This window comes from Mustelus asterias, unplaced genomic scaffold (genome assembly GCF_964213995.1).
Source record: "Mustelus asterias unplaced genomic scaffold, sMusAst1.hap1.1 HAP1_SCAFFOLD_1812, whole genome shotgun sequence".
In the NCBI taxonomy this organism is placed as follows: domain Eukaryota; kingdom Metazoa; phylum Chordata; class Chondrichthyes; order Carcharhiniformes; family Triakidae; genus Mustelus; species Mustelus asterias.
Window position 1 is genome coordinate 6,469 of NW_027591757.1, and position 4,423 is coordinate 10,891.

At 61.6% G+C, this 4,423-nt stretch overlaps 1 pseudogene; it reads right to left on the bottom strand.

The window, feature by feature from the left end:
* Positions 1–2,027: 2,027 nt before the first annotated feature.
* On the bottom strand, positions 2,028–2,469 carry LOC144488725 (EH domain-containing protein 1 pseudogene; annotated as a pseudogene).
* Between the last annotated feature and the right edge of the window lie 1,954 nt (positions 2,470–4,423).

Consider the following 4,423-nt stretch of genomic DNA (forward strand, 5'->3'; position numbering starts at 1 on the left):
AGAGTTGAGGAGGAACTTCTTCTCTCAGAGGGTGGTGAATCTCTGGAATTCTCTGCCCACTGAAGTGGTGGAGGCTTCCTCGTTGGATATGTTTAAATCACGGATAGATGGATTCCTGATCGGTAAGGGAATTAGGGGTTGTAGGGATCAGGCGGGTAGGTGGAACTGATCCACTTCAGATCAGCCATGATCTTATTGAATGGCGGGGCAGGCTCGAGGGGCTCGATGGCCTACTCCTGCTCCTATTTCTTATGTTATGTTCTTATGTATTGTCTCCAGCCAGGACAGTTAGTGAGATTTTGCAAGCCCAGGCAAGTTGTGGAGGTTACAGATAGTGTGACATGAGCCCAAGACCCTGGTTGAGGCCGTCCTCATGTGTACAACTTACTGTGCTTACCCCAGTCCAACGCCAGCATCTCCACATCATGGCTGAGAGGTAGCAGTGCTAATCATTGTGCCACCTCCTGGGTAGAGGGGCTACGAGTTACTGCCTGGCTCTGGTACTGCAGCCTCCATTCGTTAATCAAACTATTAGATTGATAAAATTCGGATGCCTAGTTTTTGAACTAAATTCCACTCCTTATCCCTCAGGCATCAAAAGGATCCGGAGCCCTTCAACCCATTCCCTATTGGAATAGCACATTCTCCCCCACCCCACCTAGCTACAGCCCTCCACACGAGCAGGCAACAGCGGGAGGAGATGGAGGGACAGAGGCACTCCCTGGGCAGAGAGAGACACACACACCGAGACAGAGAGAGCACACTTTGCTGCAAGTGGCAGCTTTGAACGATATCACCTCTGGAATCTCAGGGCACACTGTCAGTAAACACCAGACCAGACCTTTGGCTCTTCAAAGGGACTTTAATCACACCTCATCCGGCAGTGACTACATCCTATTCTATTTTTCTTACGAGGCTCTGACTCCTTGAAGGGCCCCCCAGTCAAACGGGACAGCTCCAAGCTAACGGCAAGGGGCCGAGAGCTGACTCATCTGTAGAAGGCTCAGTGTCCTTCTCGACACCCCTCCTCCCCCAACACTCGAAAGGGAAACCTCCACCCAGACCCCTTCAGTAAAAAGGCTCTCACACCCTCACCCCTCAAAGGGCACACAGACCACCCCCGACCTGTCACCTCCCTTAGACAGCACACCTCCCACCCCCCCCTAAAGGCACACCCTACTCCCCTTCCCCCACCTTAAAGGCACACCCCTATCCCCTATTTCCCCCCCCCCCACTTAAAGGCACATCACCCCTTCTCCCCCCCACCTTCCTTTCGCTCGTCCCACTAAAGGGCACGCACCCCACCTCCCTTTCTCCCACTTAGACACCCCTCCCTCCTTTTAAAGGGACACACCTCTCCCCTTCCCTTAAGGGACACATCTCCCCCCCTCCGCTCTTAAAGGGCACACAGCACCCCCCCCCCCCCCAATTTATCCCCTGCTTAAAGGGCACACACCCTCCCATTCTCCCCCTCTAAGGGATACACCCCCTCCCCTTCTGCCCACCTTAGAGGGCACACAACCCCCTTCTCCTCCTCCCCCCCCTTTAAAGGGCATTAACCCCCTACTTAAAGAGCATACACTCCCTTTCCCACCCCTTACAAGGACAACCCCCCCCCCTCCCCACCTTTAAAGGGCACCCAGCCTTCCCCTCACTTAGGGGACACACCCTCCTGTTCACCCCCTTAAAGGGGGAGGCACCCCCTTAAAGGGGGAGGCACCCCCTTAAAGGGGGAGGCACCCCCTTAAAGGCACACACACACCTCCTCTCCCCTTAAAGGAGACACCCCCTTCTCAAAGGGGGACACCCCCCCTCCCCTCTTAAAAGGAGGCACCCCCTTCTTAAAGGGGAACACGTCCCCTTTCCCCCTTAAAGGCACACACCCCCTCCCCTCCTCCCCCTTAAAGGAGACACCCTCTTAAAGGGTCACACACTTTCTCCCCCCCCAAAGGTACACACCCCCTTCTTAAAGTGCCACACCCCCTCTCCCAGGGGGACGCTGCCCCTTTAATTAAAGGGCCAGTTACCTGTTGAGGAAGGCGTTGCCGAAGGCGTTGAGCTTGCGGAAGGGCTTCTTGGGGTCGACCACCAGCGCGTTGCCGGGCACCACCCCGTCCTGCTGGCCGTGCATGACGGCGATGAAGGAGTCGGTGGTGGGCTCGGGCCCGATGCGCATGCCGGGGAAGTCCTGCTCGATCAGGTGGCGGATGAAGGTGGTCTTGCCGGTCGAGTACTGGCCCACCAGCAGCACCATGGGCTTGTTGTCGAAGTCGGCCTCCTCCAGCGCGGGCGAGTGGAAGTCATGGAAGCGGTAGCTCTCCTCCAGCGGCAGCAGCTTCTGCGAGTACAGCCGCTTCAGGCCCTCGCTCACCGTGTGGAAGAGCTCGGGCTCCTTCTTGCGCCCATCCTTGCCCATCCAGCTGAACATGCCGACAGCAGCCCTCCCTCCCGCAGAACCACCCTCACCGCCAACCGCCACCACTGAGCGGCGCGCCTGCGCGCGCCTCCTTATATACCGGGCCGCCGGGAGCCGGGGGGGCGGGGCCACGGCGGCAGGTCTCGCGAGATCTCAATCCAGGGAGCGGCCCGCGCCGGCAGCATGACAAACCACGCCCCCTTTTCCCCAGGCTCCGCCCACCGAGAGGGCGTAACATCTCCGCTCCGCCCATCCAGCGGGCGCGGCCTCCCCGCTCCGCCAATGGGGAGAGTCCCCCTCGCTCCAAGCCCCGCCCCCTTAACTGATTCCGCCCGCCGAGAGGGCGTGGCCTCCCCGCTCCGCCAAAGGTGAGAGTCCTCCTGGCTCCAAACCCCGCCCTCTTGCGTGACTCCGCCCACCGAGTGGGCGTGCCTCGCCGCTCCGCCCATCCAGAGGGCGCGGCCTCCCCGCTCCGCCAATGGCGTGAGTCCCCCTCGCTCCAAACCACGCCCCCTTGTCTGACTCCGCCCACCGAGTGGGCGCGGCTTCCCCGCTCCGCCAATGGCGTGAGTCCCTCTCGCTCCAAACCACGCCCCCTTATCTGGCTCCGCCCACCGGGTGGGCGCGGCCTCCCCGCTCCGCCAATGGTGAGAGTCCTCCTGGCTCCAATCCATGCCCCCCTTATCTGACTCCGCCCACCGGGAGGGCGTAGCCTCGCCGCTCCGCCAATGGTGGGAGTCCTCCTGGCTGCAAACCACGCCCCCTCTTCTGACTCCGCCCACCGAGAGGGCGTAGCCTCGCCGCTCCGCCAATGGTGTGAGTCCCCCGAACTCCAAGCCCCGCCCCCTGGCTGTGGGAGCCGCTCTCAGATTCTGTCTCAGATTCCAGCATCTGCAGCATTTTGCTTTGGCAATGAGGGGGCGGGGCTTCGGGGCGAGGCGGGACCCGCACCGTTGAGGGAGCGGAGGCAGAGAAGGGGGCGGGGTTTGGCGCGCGGCCAGCTCACGCCATTGGCGGGTCAGAGAGGCCACGCCCTGTTGGTGTGCGGAGCAAGCGAAAGGGGCGGGGTTTGGGAGCGAGGTGGAGCGCGCCCACTCGATGGGCGGGCCCAGGGAAGGGGGCGGGGTTTGGCGCGCGGCGGGCTCGCACCACTGGTGGGGTGGGGAGGCCACGCCCTTTTTGGCGGGCGGAGCCACAGAAGGGGGCGGGGTTTGGAGCGGGGCGGGGTTTTGGAGCGGACCACCGGTGGAGCGCCCTTACTCGATGGGCGGAGCCAGCGAAGGGGGGCGGGGTTTGGAGCGAGGAGGACTCACGCCATTGGTGGAGTGGAGAGGCCACGCCCTCCTGGTGGGCGGGGGCCAGTTATAGGGGACGGGGTTTGGAGCGAGGAGGGCTCACACCATTGGTGGAGTGGAGAGGCCACGCCCTCCTAGTGGGCGGAGTCTCATTAGGGGGCGTGGTTTGGGCGATGAGGGCTCACTCCATTGGTGGAGTGGAGAGGCCACGCCCTCTTTGTGGGCGGAGTCTCATTAGGAGGCAGGGTTTGGAGAGAGGGGCTCACGCCATTGGTGGAGTGTAGAGGCCACGCCCTCTTGGTGGGCGGGGCCAGTGTAGGGGCGGGGTTTGGAGAGATGGGGCTCATGCCATTGGTGGAGTGAAGAGGCCATGCCCTCTTGGTGGGCGGGGCCAGTGCAGGGGGCGGGGCTTGTGTATTTCAGACAGAGATAGACAGGTTGTTGATTGGAGGGGGTCAGGGGTTATGGGTGAAAGGCAGGAGAATGGGGATCAGAATCATATCAGCCGTGATAGAATGGCGGAGCAGGCTGGATGGGCCGAGTGGCCTCATTCTGCTCATGGGTCTTTGGGTCTGATGGTATCGAGGGGGACTCGCACCATTGGTGAGGATGGGGTGGAGTTGCTGGCGTTGGACTGGGGTGGGGCACAGTGAGAGGTCTCAGAACCACCGGGTTAAAGTCCAACAGGTCTATCCGGAATCAGGAGCTTTCG